The sequence below is a fragment of the Cydia strobilella genome, chromosome 4 (genome assembly GCF_947568885.1).
Source record: "Cydia strobilella chromosome 4, ilCydStro3.1, whole genome shotgun sequence".
In the NCBI taxonomy this organism is placed as follows: domain Eukaryota; kingdom Metazoa; phylum Arthropoda; class Insecta; order Lepidoptera; family Tortricidae; genus Cydia; species Cydia strobilella.
Window position 1 is genome coordinate 23117477 of NC_086044.1, and position 24800 is coordinate 23142276.

General features: G+C 34.7%; 1 protein-coding gene across 1 annotated transcript in view; it reads left to right on the forward strand.

Moving 5' to 3' along the window:
- The window catches only part of LOC134740833 (uncharacterized), a 93215-nt gene that overhangs the window by 1147 nt on the left and 67268 nt on the right, over positions 1 to 24800 (forward strand). The gene's annotated exons all lie outside the window — the stretch shown is intronic.

Sequence of the window (24800 nt, forward strand, 5' to 3'; positions counted from 1 at the left end):
GAAGAAATAATCACAAATGCTGTGCGGTGCTTCTAAAATGAAAAGTTTAGGGAATCATCATAGCGAGCATTAATGCGGTAAGCCTACGCTTTTTGATACAAACACTGGAAAAACAACAATAGGCGATGCCACAACACATTGTTGAAGATCGCCCACCCATTTCTATTAACCATTCACTTAGATTTGTATCTTCCAAGTCAATGCACGAACAGAAAAGGTTAATAACGACGTTCCGTCAATCTATTTTATTGTAATAATGATAAATTCGATTAGCTATACACATATCACCGTGTTAAGCAACCTCTTTACCTACCAAAATTATAGGTATTACAAATTACACTATTGACATCTTCTTATACAAAAAAAAACAAAAGATTCCGACTTCTTTATCGCACTCAGCCCTAAGAGTTAATTCCCGAGGTCATTGCTCTACCCACTTGATTGGATTATGTAGGTGCATAGTGCATACCTCTGACTGCTGCAGGAATTCACGCAGCTAATTTGACATGATTGAGTTATTATGCCTCTACTTGCCGGTGATTATTTAACAGGATGATGGATCATTGATCAAGTCTAAATTATCCAAATCCTATTATTGATTTATAAACACGCAAATGCACTTTGTATCTGACGTTTCAATGGTTTTCATGTAGTATTGTTACAGCGTCTTAAATGTAAATTAGTCAGAGAGTGAGCGTTTATAATTGCCATCATTGTAACATCAGTAAAAATCGCATCTTGCTGAAACAATGACGGTAATCAGTTCGTTGATCCATTTTCTAAACAATTATTTTAGCACAAAAACTACGAAGCACATTAGAGCCATGAACACACAGCAGGTAATATATCTTAGTTAAAAATGAGTTAAGATCTCGTTTTTTACTGTTTTGCTTAACATTTCTTTCGGCTTTTCAAATATTAGTTAGTCTCGGTTTCGGTATTATCACAACAGTGGTCGTTCAAATTTGGATCAGAGGCTAATGCATGTTTGCTTAGGACTTAGCCGCTTGCATAGGATTTCGAAGAAATCTCCGAGATTGTTTGCCCAGCTTCAGATACTTGCATTTTTGTGTTGCGTGCTGCAACCTCAAATATTTAAATTACTTAACTGTATGTAAAGTGTAAACAGGCGGCGATGCTAACGTGATAATGACTCGTTTTATTATTTCTCACACTCGGTCACACATAACGTTTAATTTTGAAGAACTTGATAAGAGTTGATAATTTCCATTATTTTCATAACGGGCTTTCCTTTTACAATATTTTATTAGAATCGCAATACATTTTTTATAAGTCGTAAGCACAATTATATAGTTCATACCTAGTTTAAACACAAAAAAGCCACGCAAAAGTCACCATTGAAATTTTAACATTTCTTCGTAGCGTTTAAGTTCTGGTAATGATTTGGTTCTTTTTCACATTATTATGTGCAGTTAATTTGTCCAAATTTGTGATTCAAGTGGTTGAGTTCTCGATAATCTCTGGTTGCGAAAGGATGGACAATGCTCGATATTCTGCGCAGACGCTTGCTCGTGTGAACAGTGCACAATGCTCACGGCTCCCACGCTCGTGGGTGGTTCTTGCGACATTCAGAACATTGTCAGCGGCTGGTAAATTTAATAGATCTCTTTTCCAAGCATGTCCGACGAGGTCAACAATCTTAAGACATACGTTGCCATCCCTGATTACGCAAAGATTTGGTAGATGAGGGTAATTGCATGGTTTCTCTCTTCAAAATTTGGTAAACAGATCAGAATCTGCAAAATTGGATTTCCTTTAAAGGTTATGCTAATTTATTTACCAATCAGTGTCGTCCGGTCACAAGATTTTCCGAGAACTTAAGTGCGCTGATGACGGTCAATAACTATTGACCGATGAGTCACAAATGTCGTGTCGTTTAAACAAAACCTACTTATGGTAACCATTACTTTAATTCATTAGTTCCACGCTCATGATTTGTCGTCGCTAAATGTCGGACCTTGACCTTTTATAATCGGTTGCCGACTGAGAGAAGTCCACGATCTCCAAACACGATTAGAAAAAGACTTCCTTCTTAGTTCACTCTATGTACATCAAACGGTGAGGACAATGATGGATCGTGATCATATAATTCAAAGGAAAAAAGGGGATGACAGAAAACATAATCGGTTGTATAATTGTGGACTTATTATGAGGATTTATAGAAGATCGTAAAGTAATTCCTAAACTTGGATTGACAAGCGAAAGTTTGTTGGTAATCCTGAACTAAACACCACGTTCACACCGCACGCGATGTAGCGTGAGTACCAGAAAGAATGCGAAACTGCGTGTGTCCACAGACGTATGAACCAATGATTTACTCCATATTGCATCGGTAGAAACTGTGGAAAGCATTGAGTTAAGAGCGTTCTTACAAGAAAAGTCGAAATAATGTAAAATTGATGATATTCCCGACAACATTTAAGATTTTACGCTCATTATTAGAAATAAAGAGTACTTGTTCCAGTAAGAGCGTCTTCTTATCCTTAGGAATATCGTTGTACATTTTAGAAAAAGGACTAATTAAATTAGTAATGATTGTTTTTCTGATGGTCGTTTACGAAAAACCGCGTGAAGCACTGAATTGTGAGCTCTTATTTGTAAATTTTGAGAAGTTTACTCTGCTAAAGTTGGATATTTTGTATTACTAATATCCTGTACTTTAGGAATATCGAATGATATTCTTCCTACATGCTTTTAAGAGAGAGAAACTATGAGAATAAGATATTCCAACGGTAGAAACTAGTTGTTTTCTAAATTATTTACTGTTTTAAAGTGTTCCACAATAATGATTGACATCTCCTTGTGTTAGTTACCGTGCTAAATTTGACGCTTTATTTTTGAAACGTGTTTGATGTTATTTGTTACTGTCCCAGTAACATAATAAATGCCCTGTGTTGTGAATCTGTTTACGCTGTACAATGTACATACACATAGCTTGTGAGCATTGTAACAGTTATTGATTCCATAAATAAACCTACCTGAATAGTTGAAGAATTCTCATCTAAACACTGTGAAATTACATGGATTGGTCGGCATATTTTCGATGAAAACTGTTTATCATCGTTAATATTCGATGCGCATTCTTCGGTGTAAAGCGGTAATTGAAGAAGTAATGCCCGTATATTAAGTACACAATGACTCGGTGACTTTTTTGTAACATCCAGTGGCTTTATCCGGAGTGGATCCTATCTTAGGCATTCCATTCTTGGACGATGCCCTTTGATTCGGAAAAAAGGAAAAACGAACTTTCCAATCGTCTAATTTCAAGGCCGTGAGAGCATTAACACGTTTTTCAATTGTTTTTTTCCTGCACGATACTCGAGACGCATTCAAGCGAATTGTCACGAACGTCTTCAGCTGTTTATCATTAATCATCGCTCTTAACACTAAGTTGCACGAAAACGGGGAAACTCTAGATAAACGTAAGACTAGATTTCTTGAAGACAATTTGTGAAACTTCACAAGATTCACCGTCATTGTTTTAACAGTAAAGGATGCAAATACCGTTATTGTTTGGATCAGAAAGTACTAATTCAAAACTTAATTACCATGAGAATGCCGTTTTATTCTAATTAAAATGAAATGCGAGGTTGAAACCGATAAGAATGAGTGTGCAGAGGTTGAAAAAACCTTTCGTTTTATTGTTAGTTGTTTTGACTTTTGAGCAATTTCGTAGAAATCTCTTTTTGATGTCCTTGATAAGGTTAGTTTTTTGGACTAACGGATGCTGGCAGTCAAGGCTAGAGTTGATAAGAGTTTAACTATAGTTTGCCCAATGCAGATAACGGGTTTGGTTTGCAAACATAGCAAATGGGTTAAACCCCTCTGGACCGTTGATACGGGATATCTGATAACAGTTCTAAAATTAACATGTTACAGTTTAGTTTTTTATTATGAAAATGTTTAACACGTTTGGGTGAACGGATACAATACATAGACTCTATTTGTCAATATTAGAGCGTTTGGAGACAATCTCGGCATCCCACACACAAAGACATTAATCATCGTCATTCCCTTGAGTCGGCACATTTGTTTTAATTAGTTACTTGTCACCATAAACTGCGTGTTTAGCACAGACTATTGGATTTTAAATTAATTTGGTGTAGTCACAAGGAACCGGGATGGGAGCATATTGAGCGTAGCTTTTTGGATGCTTGCATGATGTCGGAAAATATACACCGAATAGATTTTACCAAATTTTAGAGCCTAGTTAAATCTACGAATATTACAAATATCTATGTCAATATTTTATTTAGTATCTTTTTCTACTTATACATATATACATTTAGGGAATGTATGAATGTAAGTACGCCATTATGCTTCTTTTTCGTCGTTGTTATCAGCTCTACCTACTTACACATTACAAGCAATAACACAATTTAATTTAGTGTAATCTGCATTCAAAACTATACTGAAAACATCAGTTGTGACAGAATTTAAAGTATAAGTTACTCTTGTCACCCTTTTTTCTTGCACTTCACCCTTCACGCTTCACCCTTTTCTCAGCTTCAAGATTCTCTCGAATCTTCTCCAAATAGCAATGTCATTACCACTTACATTTCCAATTAAAGTCCATCCTTTACTGACGCCGGACACTGGACAAATACGGAGGGTCTGCCGTATCATTTCATACCACCTAACTGACCAATAGTATACCTTATGGTGTTACAATAAGGTATAAAAAAAGGTCAGTGCATGTTTTCGAGTACGCAGCTGAAGGCAATTGAAACAAATGAGCACGGCGCCACGGTCCGGTACCCTGATACCATCGCAACCACTATAATAAGACCTTTTTCATACGACTATAGAAACATTCTTGCTATAATATGTATTTCAAAATAGGGAAGTTCTGGCGTAGTAAGGTTCAACGAAATATGGTTTAAGTCGGAGGTCTTAAGAATTTGACGAGAGTATTATCATTTGATGGATATGAGACGTGCGTTTTGTGGCTAGAATATTATATCATTTATACCCGCTGTAGACTGAGAGACAAAAATTCACTGTAAACCTTGTAAAAATTCTTACAATGAGAAATAGAGAGGAATCTGCTTGAAATATAATTCATTGGACTGCGTGGAATGTTTCAGCTCAAATGCATTTCATTTTAATTTCATTTCTACATTTTTATGGTTTTATATCCTTGCATTGTTTCTTGGTACCTACTTGGCTTTTAGGGTTCCGTACCCAAAGGGTAAAAACGGGACCCTATTATTAAGACTCCGCTGAACGTCTGTCCGTCTATCCGTCTGTCTATCTGTCACCAGGCTGTATCTCATGAACCGTGATAGCTAGACAGTTGAAATTTTCACAGATGATGTATTTCTGTTGACGCTATAACAACAAATACTAAAAAGTACGGAAACCTCGGTGCGCGAATCCGACTCACTCGAGCACTTGGCCGGTTTTTTTTTTCATTATAATACAGTGAAGACAATATACAAGCAAGCAAGTTAACATTAAAAAAATGTGAAATAAAAACATTAGCAATGATTTTGCTGTTTCTATTCTACGTGTTGAAACAGTTATCAGTGTAACATTTATTGAATCAATGTTATGCAAGGAAACACTGATACGATTATTTGTTGAACCTGAATAGCCTGTACTGGCTGTACCACATAAATTTCTATGTGTTGATAACTTGATAACAGCTGATAACAAACTCAATATAGAACTGAAAGTTAGAGAATCGGATATGGTTTATATTGGTTTTAAAATTGATACAATACAATACAATACAAATCATCTTTATTGCTCACCAATATAAAAAGGACATGACATACAAATTAAGCACTTAAACTATGGTAGACAACAGGCGGTCTTATCGCTAAAGAGCGATCTCTTCCAGACAACCTTAGGGTAGTGGAGACAAGGCAAAAAAAAAAACAAGTAATGTGAGTAGGTGATGCAGTGAGTGATAGAAATTGAGAAATAATAATACCTAATAATACACATACATAAATAGCAAATAGTATAAACTACATATACTACCATACATAAATAAATATCATATGTAACATATTTACGAATATATATAAAACACCACAACGAGGACAACAACAATTAGCTCCATGCATGAATTTATTTTTATTTTTGGATTTATAATTTATATCGTTGGAACACCGGAAATGATAAAAATACTTTTGTAAACCTTAACATTATTTTATTAAAAAATATTTAAAATGTTGAAAATTTTTGAGCGGTTGAAACGCTCATAATTTTTGGCGCGAATTCGACAGAGCGTGATGACGTCACACGTTGGGCGGCCCAACTGACGTTTGCTACTTGCTACTAATGACACTAATCTGTCGAACGCGTGACGTCACGTGGCGTTTCGAGCGTTTCGCTCACTAGCTTTTCGCGGGCAAATTTTTGTACTTTTTATTTATAATTTTAAGTGATTAAATAAAGATAAAGATATAAAAAAGATAAAGATATAAAAAAGTAACTAAGTAGGCATTTCTACTACTAATTAAGTTCATTAAGGAAGTGGCAACAATTTTGTGGTCTGCGGAGCTTACTTTTTCCATAGCAGTGTAATGCTACTCACTTTGCTTTAAAAAAAATAAATAAAAAAATTGTAATTGTTCTATAGTCTTATGTAACGTATGTATGTTTGTAAGCATGTTTGATATTTAGGTACTTTATTAGTTGTGTATCTAATTGTTACTTCTGTGTATCTTCCTATTTATAGGCAGTGCCGAACAAGCCCTGTTTCTACTTGTTATTAATATCAGTATGTTATAATTAATGGAACTGGTCTTATTGTATATCTGCAAGTTTAAACTTATCTGTGTGACTGTTTGTTTCCTAAAAAAATTAAAAAAAAAATTGTATTAAATTAGGCAATAAGTTGCGAATACATTTGCTATCAATAACCAAATTTAGATGTTATTTATACATAATAACGTAGGTACATAACATTCAATTCAAACAGACTATTCTTCGGGCCATTTTGATTTCTTAACAATTAAATTTATGATTTTTATCTTCATATTTAATATTATCAGTCTTATCTCGTTGACTCTTTTCAAACTTTCGAGCGTGGGCGCTATCGCCTTATCAAGTATTTGTTACTTTCTTACGAAATCATTCCACGGTGCATTCTAATATAACTGTGTCAATTAATTACATTTGACTGACATTGGTCTGATAATAGACCGTCGTATTAGTAGTACATACGTAAACAAGTTTGGGAACAAATCAATTTTTTTTTATTTTTTTTTAAGTAGTCACAGTACTATATATAAATTAAAAACTGTAATAGATGTCATATATTAAAGAAAAAGTGACGAAGCCCTCCAGTGGTGAAGGCCGGATTCGAACCGGCGTCTTTAGCTATCGCGGCTAACGCCATAAACCCCTAGGCCACCCCGCCACTATATGCCATCTTAGTAAGACTAGGCGTCTTTGACCAGCTCTAAGGGCAAGCAGGGCGCGCTTGCACCTCCTAAACGAACTTCTTACGGATTTACGTTGTAGCGAGAGAGACTGGTGCTGCCATCTATGAACAAGTTTGGGAACAAATTTTTTTTTTTTTTTTTTTTTTTTTAAGTAGTCACAGTACTACTACCCTTTTTCTTTAATATATGACATCTATTACAGTTTTTAGTACATACGTAATTAGAACTCATAAACTTATTACCAAACATACCGTATAAAATTACGGCAAAACTCAGAAGCTTCCATTCTAGGTGACTGATTAATTGATAAAAAACCGGCCAAGTGCGAGTCGGACTCGCGCACGAAGGGTTCCGTACCATTACGGAAAAAAACAGCAAAAAAAAATCACGTTTGTTGTATGGGAGCCCCATTTAAATATTTATATTATTCTGTTTTTAGTATTTGTTGTTATAGCGGCAACAGAAATACATCATATGTGAAAATTTCAACTGTCTAGCTATCACGGTTCATGAGATACAGCCTGGTGACAGACAGACAGACAGACGGACAGCGGAGTCTTAGTAATAGGGTCCCGTTTTTACCCTTTGGGTACGGAACCCTAAAAATCGAGTTTCGGAGGTAAAGCTACTAAACCTACTTTTTTTCGTGTCATTGTAAAAATGGAAGACTAACAATTAAGTCCGCCTATAAAAAAGCTTTTATCGAAGACAAAAACCCATGAAAAATAACATCAAACAACGAACGAGGATAATTAAAAATAATGTCATCAATTTCGTCCGTCGCAAACCGAAGTTTTTGCACTAACTGTTAAATGGAAACCGAGAGAGACAAGGACGGGGCAATTTAGAGACAATTGAGGTAATTAACTGATAGTTAGTTAATTGATTTAACAAGCGATTGGCGATCTTCAGATCTGGCTCATTGGCGCCGCTAAGCGACAAAGATGTAATTGTTCTAGTTTTAATTTAAGTAAAAAAAACATAGGCACTTAGGTACTTAGGTAAAAAATATTTCGCGTATTTTTTGAAAACTTCTAATGGCTGTTCCATTATTTCAGTTGCTAGCTAGTTATTTATCCATGCATGACACAAATAAGCGCCTATATTCGCTTTAATCTACTTAAATACTGGGGGTATAGGCCACCGGCCTAACCAAGGGCTAATCGTATATAATATAAACTATAATAATGTGTGGAAATGATGACGTGACTTTTTGTCGCATATGTCAACTCGGTACTTACAATTTTACTTTTCGTTTAGCGTTTATCGATAAAAAAATAACGCCTTGTCTACGGCCCCTGAACTTATAAATTAAATAGATACTTTTAAATTATGGGTATCACTTATGTAAGGGACGACCTTAAACACGAAACAATAATGAGTGAATGAATCTCGAACTGTTAAGAAAATATTTCTAACTGTAAAATTAGACACGTTTGTACCGCAACGTAATCCATGACATCTCACCGAAACCTGTAGAACAATGTGACCAAATCACTGCAATTACATTTACATGACGTATTCCCGAAATTTGAGCGATTAACTTTCTAAACGTAAGCGCACGTTTTGAACGCTAATTGTCACTGCTCTGTCCGACGCGTGAACAGGCCTAACAACCTTTAGGAAACTGGTTTGAATTTAGAATTTATGGCTCGGGAATAAGGTAGAAAATTGTACGTTTTCCAATGGGTGTTATGAGACTAGGGCATAGCAGCTGCGGTCATAGTATTAAAATTTGTTGTAATATATGGTATTATTGGGTATTTCTTGTGGTTTTGTTCTCATGGGTGTCAAGACGGAGGTCATTTGAAAGGTTCTTCTCCATTCTAAATGGCATAAAAAAGGAAAGGCAATTCTAGTATTTTATTTATAGTTATGTTGAGAACTTATCTCAGTTGTTACAAATAATGATTTGCTCCCGAGAAAAATGCAAACAGAAACAAGACCTGAGATATATAATATATATATGGCGTTAAATATTCATAAACTTTTGTCAAGGCCTTGGTAACAGTCTTGGTAATGTATAATGTAAACACTTTTTTCTACTCGTCGAGTATAATCTGTGAATTACAACTTCACATGCAACACTACAACCTTACTCTTTTCAACTTTGGATAGTCTATGGCACTTCCGACTCAAGCATAAGAATTTTATCGATACGGTTTAGTCAATTATAAAAATTTTGAAAATAGAACTTCAGACATTTCGATAAAATATTTCTTGTTTAAGGAGACTCGATTCAATGCAAATTAGTCTACTTAAACACGCTGCTGCGTCGCATCTGCTTTGTGATTGGTTGGCCAACAAAAACATTTTATTTTATGTTGTAGTAGAAACAATTGCTTCATAAGTCAGAAAAGCGCACGTGACACCATTCATATAGCAACATCCATATCCTACGAAAACCGCTTAGCGTTGCTTGTTAGTCTCCATAGGCTACGGTGGCCAAAATCGAAAAAAAAAACTGTCCAAAAATGGAATTTAGCAAGGAGCAGGTACCAGGGCCTCATGAGTTACGAGGAGGTGTCGTTGACCAACCCGCCGCGCCGGGGGCGCCGGGCCCGCGGCGGCTGCGGCCGGGGCGCGTACGAGTATAAAGGTATCGCGGGCTACGGCAGCTCGCGTATCTTAGCTGTATACTTTTGGTTTGTTTACCTATATGATTCTACTAGTTGAAAGCATTATTTTTTGTCTCGTAGAAAAAGTATTGTATACAATAGTGATATAATCAAGCTTTTCAATCTCGTAACTTAAGCAACTCAGCAAGCTTCGTTGCTTAAACACGGTACTCGACTGAAAAGCTCTCTATTATATCACGATTGTATAAAATACTATATTGCACATAAGACAGGTTAAGATATACAATTAAACAGAAAGTATACAATGTACAAATACAAAGGCGATAACCGTTTGATAAACGACAAAATTTAGCAGAGGTTTGAAAAGTTTTATAAAACTATATAAATTATAAACTGAAATAAATAAATAATAATTATTTTCTGTAAATAATTTAATTTGTTCTAATACTTAACAGTGTTTTATAAAACTCCTGAATTTACTCGCTAGCCGCTGCAAGATACGCTTTTTTTGTTCGGTAAAAATCGTGAGTTTAAATCAGTGCACAGTGTCCGACTCTTGTCAAACATAAACCGTATTGCGAAAGAGTTGTCTTCCCTGTACACGTTCTAGTAAGTATTTCTGCTACCATTATTCGTTGAGTACAAAATGCCTCGATTCCATAGGATCTTTATGGCGTTTGTGACATTCATGCACAGGAATGTCTCGACTCATTTGAGCCGTGGGACTCTTTCTGTATTATTTCAAAAGGACGTATCTGCAAGTAAATCTTATAGTAACATACAACCTTTTTTTGGGTGGTGTGGGATTTGCTTTCCGCTCTAGACGGTTTTGCTCGCATTGTTCATCTTTCTCATGTGCATTAAATTAACGGGACATTTTAGTATTTTGTCGTAACGTAATGATACGGTGGCTATGTGAATATCAGGTTAGTTGAAATGACAAAGGAATATAAACAAAAACTTAAGAGCACGCGTAAACCCAGCAAATTAGAAAGGAAAAAAAAACGGCGCGCCGTGCGAAACTTGCGACGGAAAATTTGACGATCGCGCGGATTTTAACGTTTTTCCTCAATAACTCTTGCAGTTATACTTCTGATTAAAATTTCGTTGCACAAATCCCTCGGCTATATCACTAGCTATTTTATACTAAAATTATACTGCTATGGAATGCAGGATAATGATATAAAATTAAAAATAAATGAAAATTAGACATGTTTTCGTGATTTTTTTTTCTATCGAGCCAACTTTAACCTTTTAAGGTTTCGCTTGCAGTCAGCCCTCGAAAATATAGTCTAGTTTCTATATGATTGTTTTCATTGCCTTTGCCCTTCATTAAAATGTTTAAAAATTGAAAATATAAACTGCAATTTTGCAGGAGCCCCCTCTTAAAGGGACAAAATATTTTTTGGCAATAAACAAGCTTATTTTTAATTTGAATGAAACTCGAGTACCTTTACAATTCTGTCACATTTCGAGGAGAAAAATATAGTTAAGCAAGTAAACGAGTATATTCTGGCATGTTATAATTATAATATACTTAGAAGACTGTCAATAGGAGTGGCTAAACCAACCACACAATTTGTAAAATGTATAAAAATTTATTTAGTAATACAATTTATTTTATTATTTAAATTGTAAAATTACATGTAAAATACGAAATTTTACTAATAAATATCTGAATCTGAATTTAAATAAACAAAAATTGGTTTCGAAATGTTACGCACTATTCTTGGTTAGGTATTTTATGAATGTTTCGTTATCCTTAGTGGATAGAGTTTATCATAATTTCTTAGAAGCGAACAATCACCTTATTAATATTTTATCGTGCCATACTAGAACGTTTGACATTTCTTTCAAACAATAATTACATTTTAACTTATCTGCAAACCCTTAGCCAAGCAAATTTAAATCTTCTCCCCATATAGTTACAGCTTATATTCGTTTATGAAGAATGTGGACTCTGACAATCAGTAAGATCGAAGATTCGCACGCGTACTGAATATCCATTAGATTACGAACTGCCTCTAGTTTAACAGCATACCATGCATTTCTTTATTTATTTAAGTACCTATTTATTCAGATCCAATAATAGATTACGATTATTGAAACACTATTTCATTTTACAACTTTTAAGGCGGTTCCCTGAGCCAGAAGGCGAAAAATCTCCTTATATGATCATGTTTTTCTTGGAGGCGTTGATATTCGTAGACGTGGAAAAAATATATGTAGTTCTTGACTATATAATCTTTAACAACATAGCTTCCGATACACGAATTATGACACTTCGCTCGATACAATTAATTCCCAAAGTAACCTCTTACTCGGACTTTTAATCCTACTTTACTCGGTTATTTATTATGTGATACTTTAAACAAAAAAGAAGAAAAAACAATCTTAACATAAATAGTAATTTTATAGCTTTAGAATTTCGATGTTGTAAGGTAACGTTTTTAAAATAAATAAAAACCGACAAAATTCGAACAAAATTGACACTTGGCGCGTATGTTCTTTCCCGTTCTTTCTTGCGAAATGTGACAAAGACAGCGGCAAACCGATGGAACGGCCTTAATATAAAATTCGAATAGGCATAGTAGTAGGTAATTACTGCATGAGTAATTTTGTGGCATTTAACCACATTTAATCTAATCCTTGTCTGGTAACAATTACTAATACGTTTTATACTATTGTTTAATTATTAATAAATAGGTACAAAACGCCATTCGAAACTTAAATAATAATGTTTTTTTTTTACAATTATGGCCTGGATGCGAGTCCTTTAAGCCAGATAATAATGGGAATGATTATGTGTTTTTCGTCGCATCTGTTTTTGCGATTACTTGGTATAAACGTTACATAAGTCATGTACGCGATGTTAAAAATATGTACAAATATTTTTTATGTATTGAAATATATTTAATATACTTAAATGACAACAAAAGTTATTCGCAAAAAACTAAAGACTTCAACGCGCTTTTCATTATTATATTTTCGAATGAGCTACGATTAATGTATCGAATGTTTCAATAAATAAAATGTAACAGACCGCACAAAGGCGATGATCAAAATTTAAAAGGGGGAGGTGGTCAAAAAAACCGTATACTATCTTGCTAACTTACCAGTAAAGTTTGATAAACTCAAATAATTTTAAACTCGCCGGCTTTGCAATTCTTACTACGGACTGCACATCTACTCATATCATACTTGTAGATAATATTTATAAAAAAAAAATATAGATTCTCAAATGGCAATCATACAAGTATTTTCTATTTAAGCTTTAAGAATTTTTGTAATAGTTAAGTAGATTTTAGTTTATTATGTGTGGCAAATAAATGTAAAAAAAATATTTCCCCTCACTAGCTCGGAAAGTTGTCTTTTATCTTTCAATACAAGCGGGGAAAAACGCGTTTTATCTACTAGTGGGGAAAGTAATTTGACCTTGGATGGAGCGTGTTTAAGTAGCTTGACAGATAACAAAACGTAAATCGTTTATGATAATGATTCGTTCGATATTCATTATCATTAAATAAATGGTTTGAGAATCTAATGAAAAATATCAAATTTAGCTTTATTTAATGATTTTAAGTCATAAACCTTAAAATTCCATAAGAAACGTTTGTTTATTTATAATGATGTTAAATATAATTCTGAACGCACAAGTTGAGTCGATGCAATTTCAAAACGCATCGTTGACATTTCATACATCAGAAATGTCAACATTGTCAACAAATCTCACCGACTCGCGTAAAATTACACAACTTCCAGAGTTTTCTGTTATAATATCGTAAAGAAATGAGTGATTCCAGTGATGAAGATGATCTAACGCCTGTGGATGTTGCATTTTCCTCGCTATAGTGAGGTGAAAAGTTTTGTGTTATACACGGGCGCAAATGCAATTTACTTCTCGTGTGTTGAAACACTCGTTACGCTCAGGATTCTATTTTAGAATCACCTATAGAATCCTTTCGCTTGCTCGTGTTTCAATTCTACACTCGCGGGTAAAATACAACTTTGCACCCTTGTATAACAAATAACTATTTCTTTAAGCTGATGTTTATAGGAAGTATATTCATCTTTAAAATTCTAAACAATCTCACGATCGAGATCAATTAGGCTGAAATTCAACACTCGACTTTGAAACTGATACGTGAAGCATAATATTGTAAACAAAATGAGAGATGTATAACAAAACTGTTTAGTCTCGAGCCTTCCTAGTACAGATAACGACGGGCGATAGCAACACGCCCATCCGTGTCGTTTTACATTTGACAGTAATCTTTTAACAAAAATTATGGATGGTATAGAAAGGATGCCAATCTCTTATGGCAGAATTGTTGCAAAAGTGACCGCTTTCAGCTTTAAATAATAGTTCCTAATCTCTCCGGTGGCGCTAGTTAGGCTCTGGGACATGAGTATAACATGAACCATATAAGCATAGAGTAACTTATACTAGAGCGGTACTGTCATAGTAAATTTTGTAACCCCAGTAAATTCACTGCCACCTGCAGTTTTTAAAAATACGATAAAATGTATTTAAATATGGATAAATGATTTTTTTATTTGCATTAATTATTTTTATATGATTTTGACCCATGTTCTTTCACTGGTATGCGTTAAAATTATAAATAACAAACGAAACAGTCAACGCCCTCTATACGAGTGTAGGCCAAAACTAGTGGCGCCATCTGATCGAGAATCAAATTTTCGTGATTTTCGAGGCACGTTTTTTCCTTAGACTGTATCCATCTATTATGGAGTTATATCTATCTTTGATATAAGGCAACAAATAACCCGACCAAATTACGTAGGTTGTTTTTTGATGTATTTCGGTGTATGATGGCGCCGCCTAGTTACTGTTTTTTGATGGACACTTTTCATATATAGAGATTTGGCTCCTTTATATAGTCTCCATGACAAAAATGATGAGATTGTTTTGTATACAACATACATGCCAGTTATGTCCTTTAAATGGGTAAAAGTAGGTATTATGTTATTATGGTATTATGTCAGTCGTATGCGTAATATAATCAGACAAGTAATATTTAAGATATTTAGAAAACCCAACTTTATTTTATGCACCTATTCTATTTCTTCCTGTTTTTATAGTATTTGTCATAAGAACAACTATGTCAACTATGTTGCCTAAAATACATCTTTAGTTACGGCACGGCATGACTCAATAATTTGCAATTTAAAGTTGCAAATATTTCAAGTTAGCACTGAACCAATCTACACTTGAAGAAATAATGCGACGCTAACTTGCCTATTGTTAAATTATAAATTTAAATTATCAATTTCGTATTTCAAGATAATATTTCTTCAGATTACTTGAATATCAAATTATCAATGTTTTTGCGCATTGATTTATTACTAGCCAGTGCTGCGAAGCACACAAATAAATGTAGTAAAAAAAGTAATTCTAATTTCAAAATTTTATTTAAAATAGTTGTCAGCCAGTGTTTGAGAGTCCGGATATCGGCTTCACACTTTCCAGCGGCGGATACGTCTGACGCCCGTTGCATACAAATTATAACAAATCACCCGCGCGCTATCCGCCTGGCGACGACACTCAAGGATGCACACCATAGACACGCGTAGCTCTTAAAATAGATTGGATACTAGGTTTTTTGCCAAAAGATTTAACTTATAAAAAGTAATGGGGCTTATGACGCGGGTCAGATTGAAAATAATCAAAGTAAATGTACCTGATTAATATCAGAAGCAGAATAAGATTAACCGTTATGTCTAGACAACACCAGTCTACTTTAGAGGTAGAAGAAATTTACCGTGAGTTTTAACGATTAAGTATTTATCAACAAAATAAGATAAGCTAATCCAAACAGTACTAAAAGAGCAATAACAGTAAAACGACAGATATATTGTTTACCGATAAACTTAATTATCTTGTAAGCCTTTCCAAAGGGCTTTTCGTTGCTAGGTCAGTTTCCTATCTGTAAACTAAATCGGCTTTAACTGTAATGCTGTTAGAGCCTTATGGTAGTGTGAAGATAAAATAAATGTCCTTTATAATGAGTGTAACAGAAGTTTAGCCGTAGCGTCACGTTTTGTAGCGACAGAGATTAAGAGGTGTCAGGTTTGACGCCTGTTTCTTATCTGGTCTTTTATGTTCTTTTGTGTTGAACACAGGTGTGGCAAAAAACAGTTCCTGCATAGAATTTCACGAATTTATGAGATTCCATTAGCATAACTTGGACAAAAATACTTACTATAAAATCTTCTTTAATGGAAACGAATCAGTTTTTTACTAACTAAAATATACTTATTTCTGGTCTGGTAATTCATATAAAACATATTTGTTATAAATTTTCTTGTACTAATTTAAACAGGTCCATATATACCTATGTTTACAATTACAAGTCGTTCACATGAAGAAATTCAAGTGCATAAAACCTGTAACCAGCCATTAAAAATGAACCGTTCGTGCTGCACATATTTGGATGTTGTGTAATTGTGTAACATAAAGTTCACATCACACGATCGTTTATTACTTCCTTTAGTCGATTAATTAGCACGAATTTAGATACCGCATCACTGCCAACCTGACGGCGTTAAAATGCAGACCATAAATACACGGATGTGGCGTTCGGTTTTTAAATGTTTTTAAACGTTGCCCAACTGGATTCTAGGGTTTTGAGCTAGGAACGACGAATGCCGTTAGTTTAGATACAGGTTTTAAACATTTTACTTACCGAGGACATTTTGTGAATGTTTGGAAACATTTTATGAGTTTGGAGCTATTTTTGTAACTTGCCTTGACATAATCACGAAAAAATATGTGTCTTAGGTCCTAGTGTGTAATATGTTGCTTACGTTGTATAGTTGCCATCAAATAAACACTAAATCATTATTAACTGATCTAGTCTAGTATCAAGTTATTAGATTGTGTTTAAAAATGTATCTGAACGGATCGGACCACATATATACATAGGTGGTATTAAAATCAACAAAGAATGAAACATTGCCATTTGCCCTACACCAGCGCCATCTTTTTTACTTTATTTTAATTTAAACTTGGTCATCAGTCGTCCTGTCTTCGATTTGCATTCTTTCAACCCGTAATGCATCTTCATTTAGTTAGTTCTCTTGACTATCCATTACGAGATCGACGGAGCATTCGCCCTCGCCCGCATGCGCGTGCGGCTCTGATGGACGCGTGCTCATGAGTTTGCATTTCTATTTACCATTCTAATTTCAACTTTAACGTATTGTCAGTAAGGCTCTTTTTTACGGCACCTTAATGGACCGGAGAACATTGATCACGCTTTGCGATTTCTCATGTTATTGCTTTTGAATATGGTTGGTATTTGTATGTATTTGGTCACAATGAAAGAGTTAAGCATGCAGTCTGTTTGTTATTACATTTAGCTTGCATTCCAGTGGCCACTATTTATCCAAAACCAAAAAGTCGTACTTATAAGGGAAGGGCATTGAGATACCACCATATTGGATATAATTCGTCAGTAATGCACTAGTGTTTTGCCGCGGCACGCGTCTATTTGGTTTGTCATGTTTGCGATTGGCATTTGATTTGTGTTCCCAACTTGTGTTTTGCTTGTAGTGATCGTGTTTTATTGGCGATGGACGCTGTAAATAATGAGAAATGGAAGGAAATAGTGTGTATTTTTAGCACTGTTTTGAAGGTTGCCGTAAACATTAGCGCTAAAATGTTTACCGTTTAGACGCAAGAATGGTATGGTCTGACTCTTCCCAGTGTTTCTCGACTGATGAATTTAATTCGCATCATTCATATGTATAAGTGCGCAGTAAAATCGATTTCTTGTCAAACAGAAAACTAAAAAATCTATATTCTTTTAAAAATATAGTGTCTATGTGGATATCTATATAGGCCACGCATGTATGTATGTATGTGTGTATGGGTACGTAGGAAACATGAAAAATTCCGAGTCATAAAAATCATTGTCAGCACACTATCTTTTCCCATAAAAGTATGTCTATGTTTATCAAAATCGAAAATTTGTTTATCATTACCGGCATGGGAATCTTTATATCCGGGGGCTAATGATCGGATCGGGCCGGACCGGGCCGGATCAATAAAATGCACGTAATGCGTCGGTATGTCGATTGTCGATCGATCGAAACGTTTACGGAATCTCTGGCACTCTCGGTTTCAACAAGACAAAACTATTTGTAAACTGTTCTTAGAAAAGTAAAGCAAGAGAGAATAGTCTTTATCTTAATAATAAGTTTTGCAATTTAGTTTATGTAAATAGTAGGTACCTACCTCAATTTCACAGAAAATTATTCTTGCCCTTCTGAAAATACCTTTTTAGTTCCTTGCCCTTCCATCCACAACCACATGTCACCACATCATTATTGTCATTATAACGCTGCCGCTGCATTAGCTAAAAGTAGGATAAGATCGAATGGAGGGTAAGATCGTATGATCGCAATTGCTTCTAAAATAGTAGTTATTTTACATCAGTAGCAATACAATGTATGACGCCTTTTCATCCCGCCCCTCTTGCCACATTGTAGTAGGTAACCGCTCAGTCGTGTGTTACGGACGTTTGAAAAAAAAAATGCGGAAAATTTTAAATTTTATGGAAAAGACAGAATTTTTTCAACGTATGCAACTCCTCCTCCTCCTCTCCTTGCTTAGAGTTCAAATTAGCAATTAGACCGATCTTAGTCCAAGAGGGTTTTTCGGTTTGGTGCCTTGTAAAAAATTCAACTTTGAGTGTAGATTACTCCTAAACTATTTTATTTAGAGGCATTAAGTGAATTAATAATAAAAGTTTGTTTTCTTTTTTGTCATTTACAATAAACATTCTTATTAACAAATAAGTAATATATTTTTTGTGACGTCCTTCCAACTCGCCGAAAAATAGTCCGGTCTTACCCGAGTATACCTTAAATTATATTCTGATTTTAAAAGACGTTAAAATATTTAAGGAAAGAGTACTTTATCGCGCGAATACCTCTAAAAAACTACAGATAATTAATTAACAAAATTATGATTGAAACCTTATTTAGTACTTGTTTGTTGTGGTTATTTATAACTAACATCTATGGAGTATCAGTGCTTCTAAATAAAGAATTTATTATTATTATTAGTGCTGGTTTTACATAATATGTGCGTGTTTAATATATGCGTGAGCACTTTCGATTGTTGTTTTTATTGCTATCCTAATATGAACGAATGGCATTCTCGTAAAACCAAAACCGTTTATGTATTCTTTATTTGGAAGGTGCACTATAAAAAGATGGACAACAATTTTCTTTCTCTTTTTCGTTATGTTAATTAGCATGACTTAAAAAAAAAAAACTATTGCCACACCTCTGGAAACAATTTACAATTTATGAGAAAATAGCTTAAAAATACAAAATAAACAAACTTATCAACTAAACATAATAACTCTAAATATTCTTTATTGTTTTAAGTCTAATTTATGGATCTATTTATTTTATAATTTCGTTAAATTAAATAATATCCATATTAATTCATATCAATAGGAAGTTATAATTTAGAGTTGTGGACATTATGCGTATCCAGTATGTAAATTCGTGACACGCCTTACAAGATTATTACGTGGGAACATATTTAGGACTGCACCTAATATAGAAGTGGCCACAATGCGTATTTAGCGAGTTGTAAAATCGCTAAATTGATATTTTGACAGCTGATCTTTTGCAAACCAAGCATCTGGGTTATGGATGGTATAGAAAGGATCGCAATCTCTTATGGCAGAATTGTTGTAAAAGTGACCGCGTTAAGCTTTAAATAATAGTTCCTAATCTCTCCGGTGGCGCTAGTTAGGCTTTGGGACATGAGTATAACATGAACCATATAAGGCAACAAATAACCCGACCAAATTACGTAGGTTGTTTTTGGTAGTATTTCGGTGTATGGTGGCGCCGCCTAATTACTGTTTTTTGATGGACACTTTTCATATATAGAGATTTGGCTCCTTTATACAGTCTCCATGATCTGGGTGGTGTAGAATTGTAGATGTAAACATGCTTATTAAAGCAGGTAATAAAAACTTGATTTTTGTCATGTTGATGATCTAGTGTTTTATATAAAAATGTCGGTTTTATGTAATGCTGGCACCACACTTCGTTATGTGTTATTCGTTATGCGGCTTCGCTGTATTTGCCTAAATACATGTTTATGTGAAACGAACAACAAATAGGGGTCCCACACTTCGCCGTATTTGGCGAATAATTGCGCTGCGTCTTTATCGTGTCCTTTGAAGTGTGTCAAAACATACACGTATTTGATATTTGCGCTTATGCGTTATGTGTGCGAATAAGGCCAATACAGACGCATAAGTCCTCCACACTTCGTCGTATTCGGACAAATAACGCGCATAACATAACACATAACGAAGTGTGGTGCCAGCATAAGGTCAGTACTTTAGCATTGTGTAAAATTATGTACTTAACAAAACATGACATTTAGAAGGTGATCATTTCTGACAAGCAGTCTCGGTTATTTTTTATGTTTGTAATTTCTAATGCGTATTCATAGTAAATCTTCAATTATTTAAGGAACTTCAACGACCGTTGGTTTGTGTATGACTCTGCATACAATAAATTAACGTGTAAAATCATCTTTACACAATGAACAAATATAAATCGCCGCTATACTTACTCAACGTCGTATCTGCAACACTCATTTGATGACAAAAACACCCGTATTCCGAATGAAAGAAAAGCGACATTTCCATCAAATGATTGTTTGCAAATATGAGGTTGATAAAGTATAGCGACGAAATATCGCATAACTGTAGCCTTCACCGGACCAAACTAGTCATGCATGGGTCTACAATTAAAACCATTTGTGAACGGAAGTGGGTATCTTTGTACAATTAGATGTTCCTGCTATACACTGTTACAACATTTTCGCCTGAGGAGGTCCGCAATCTATAATAAAGGAGTATTGCCATATTTTAAAGCCTTGATCGGCACTCACGGTCGTCTTAAAAAAGCAAAGTTTAATATGTATTTTTAACTGAAGATATAGAGTTTGTTACTACATTAAAAACAATCGAATTCTTTACTTCGAAAAGCAATTCTAGAAATATCGATCGTATAAAAAAATAATTCCTTAGACGAGACTAGTTCGAGAAAGTAAAGAGTAAGCGTCGTAGACCCGCTGTATGGCCTGTATGAACTGTATGAAGCCTGAGCCACGAATGTATGAAACGGATCAAAATATTTCGACAAGTTATTAATCGGCTAAAATTATACTTATAGCCCGTTTTGTAATAATGTTAATATGAAAATGATATGAAAACTTTTATAAAAGTAAATATTTACGTGTACTATTTACTCGTGCGTACTTTATCAGAGAGCAAAAGTGCTCCTTAATTTTCCCAATGTTACAACAAAATTAGGCATACAGTCGTATATCTGAAGTATTTACTGTATAAATTAGCGTGCATATTCTTGTGTATTTAAGACATTATGAAATTATGAGTACATAATGTATTAGTGAGCTACTTCATGTTTGACAGTTCCGCTCGTTCTGATTGATTGCGATATAATTCGTATTGAATTGCGGTCTGTAATTTAGCGTTTGGGCGACGATTAAATGTTAATCGTGTCGACTGCGGTATGTTAATTTGTAGTTACGGAGAGATTATAATGATAATTATCGAATTTTATCGTATGCTTTCCTATTTTTGTAAGGAATACCTGATAATTATTAATATCCAATATATTCAAGAGAAATATATTCTCTTTTAACATATATATCCTTTTTATAGCTGTATCTATATTTGGACTGTCATAAATAGATAACTGACAAATGAAATCGCATAAATAGCAAGGTACTATTAAATTAATTAATTGCGTTATACATAATTATATTTATCAGAATATATCTTTTATTTCTCTTGTTTCTCAGCTACTTCCTCAGTATCTAATTCTCGTACAACAATCGCTTGAACTTCAAACTGTATGAAATCCTCTTTAAAGTTCAAACAAACCGTTTAATGTTTGAACTTGAAAGGGATTCGTTTCGTCACTCACCTCGTAAGTGTCAACATCTTTAGTACCTGTTATAAATACCCCTTCAATAACCCTTATATCCTTGAAATGAAGTCTACAATTGCAATTGTCTTGGGAATGTTCAGCGTCGGTCGCCCTTTAGCAAGTTAAGAGGCCGGTGTCGATTTTAGTCGCAAAAATGTAAAATTGATAGATTTAGTCCGTGAAATTTTACACCTCTTGTTACCTAATTGAAATAACAAGTACTGGTTTCTATTAGCACGTCTTCTTATCTTACCTTTTATCAGACCAATTTTTTGAAAACAGACTCAGTAAATTAGTAATGTTTGCTTTTCTGATGGACGTTTAGGTAAACGCGCGTAAAGCACTGATTTTGTCGCTCTTATTTGTAAATTTCGTAAAGTTTGGACTGCTAAACATGGTAATTTTGTATTACACATATCCTGTATTTGACGTTTATCAGACTACATTTTTATTATTATGACTTTGAAGTAGTGTAAATGAAAGTTAGACGAAATCAATTTTCTCCAGAAATTACTTTAAAACAAGTGACAATTTCTCTAAAAATCGACTTAATTTCAACGTAATTTTGATACTTAAACAATCTACAACATTTGCTGAAACTATTCTTATACATCAATTTGTATAATTTACCACCATGATTTTTTGATGAATTTTTAAAAATTGCCCCTTCTCTTCATGCATTATCGGTGACGCACGCTCGCGACCTCATTATTAAAAGGCAAGATGAGAAGACGTGCTAAAAGAAATCAATACTTGTTATTTAGATATTACGTAACAAAACGTGTATAATTTTAACGACTAAATCTATCAATTTTACATTTTTGCTCCAAAATCGACTACGGCCTCTTAACGACTTGGCAAAGGGCGCCCACGCAGCGCGCAGATGTTGCGGATGCGCGGGCGTCGCGACACGCCTCTATGGTGGTGTTCAGTCGAGTACACAAACTTACACTCTTTTTCTACTCGTTGGCTGTAATGTTTGAATTATCATTTCGTATACCAAACTATAATGTATTAACAAAATGTGATATAAATATCTAAACATACTTAATTACATTTTGCTTCTTCTTCTTCGCCTAGCCTTTTCCCATATCATTTGGGGTCGGCTCTCCTCGTCATTCTTCGCCAGGCGTATCTGTTCTGGGTCGTCGAGACATCTATTTGGGCTTTCTTAAGGTCTTTGTTAATGACGGACATCCAGGTCGTAAGGGGTCTGCCTCTGCCCGATCTTTTGGAGCCGATGTCGATGTTAAGGACTTGTCTAGTCATGTGATCTTCCGCCCTCCTCATGACATGGCCATACCACTTTAAGCGCGATTCGGAGAGCTTATCTTCTATTGGCCGGATCTTAAAGCTGCCGTGGATGTGCTCATTTCTCACCCTGTCGAGTAGAGTGAGTTACTTAATTACATTTTGCTAATGTAGCAATTAATTAGCATAGTACCTAGCAAAGTAATACGCATAGTAGCAAGTGTAATTGATGTAAACCGTTCTTGTGAATATAAATAAATATAAATAATAATAATTAAATAATTGCGTACGTTTCATGTATGGGCTCCCAACTCATTTATAATATTCATTTCGATACGCTGTAGTCAACTATAAAAAAATTGACCAATGACGTGCCGCCATACTCTCATAGAAAAGACATAAACGAGCAACTGATGCTTAAGTCCTTTCGGTAGTCTTAAATTATATTTCTTCTTTCTCGTTTCCTCGTTGCTGAGGATGCATAACGATGGTTATATACACATTATTGTTAAGAACTAAGCGATAAGTGGGTTATGCCGCGTGGGTAGGTATGTGCTTTGTAATTGAAACTAATTTTCAACATACGACATACGGCATCTCTATACTATCATAGAGTAACTTATACTAGAGCGGTACTGTCATAGTAAATTTTGTAACCCCAGTAAATTCACTGCCATCTGTCGACACACTTTAAAACTAAAAATGAAGAGAGAGAGAAGATTTATAAAAATACGATAAAATGTATTTCAATATGGATAAATGATCTTTTTTATTTGCATTAATTATTTTTATGATTTTGACCCATGTTCTTTCACTGATATGCGTTAAAATTGTTAAATAACAAACGAAACCGTCAACGCCATCTATACGACAGTTGGCCAAAGCTAGTAGCGCCCTCTGAACGAGAATCAAATTTTCTTGATTTTCGAGGCACGTTTTTTCCTTAGACTGTATCCATCTATTACGGAGTTATATCTATCTTTGATACTATCTTAGCATTTGCACCCCATCTTTAATAGATATAGACGACTTATAAACGTGAAAAATTATAATACCATCGACGACTTTCTGAATAGATTACCATTATTCAGCTCTAAACTCATTATCAGCGAACCAAATCTCACAATAGACAGAAGCGTGACATACCGTCGTCACACAGTTAAATGACCATACGTAAGCCTTATTGCAACTACAGAAGGTCCATAAATGCTCCGTTAAGTCTGCTTCTGTTAATACGTGACGCCACAAAAACGCCGAAGCGCGTCAAGATGTTTAGCATTAATTAAACATGAATAGCGTCCCGCGGCGTGCAGGTACCCTGTTCTAAGAAGGGATGTCCATCCCTTATGCTATGCGGTGGAGTATACTCGAAGTGGATTGTAACAAGTATCACATGGTAACACTTGTGAGGGCCTAACGTGAAAAACGAAAATCGAAATTTCGTCATATGCCTCAGTACACTATAGCTTTTGCTTATTTGAACAGTGCGACAGTGGCAGACGAAGAAATGTCGATCTAAGTTTTTTGCAAA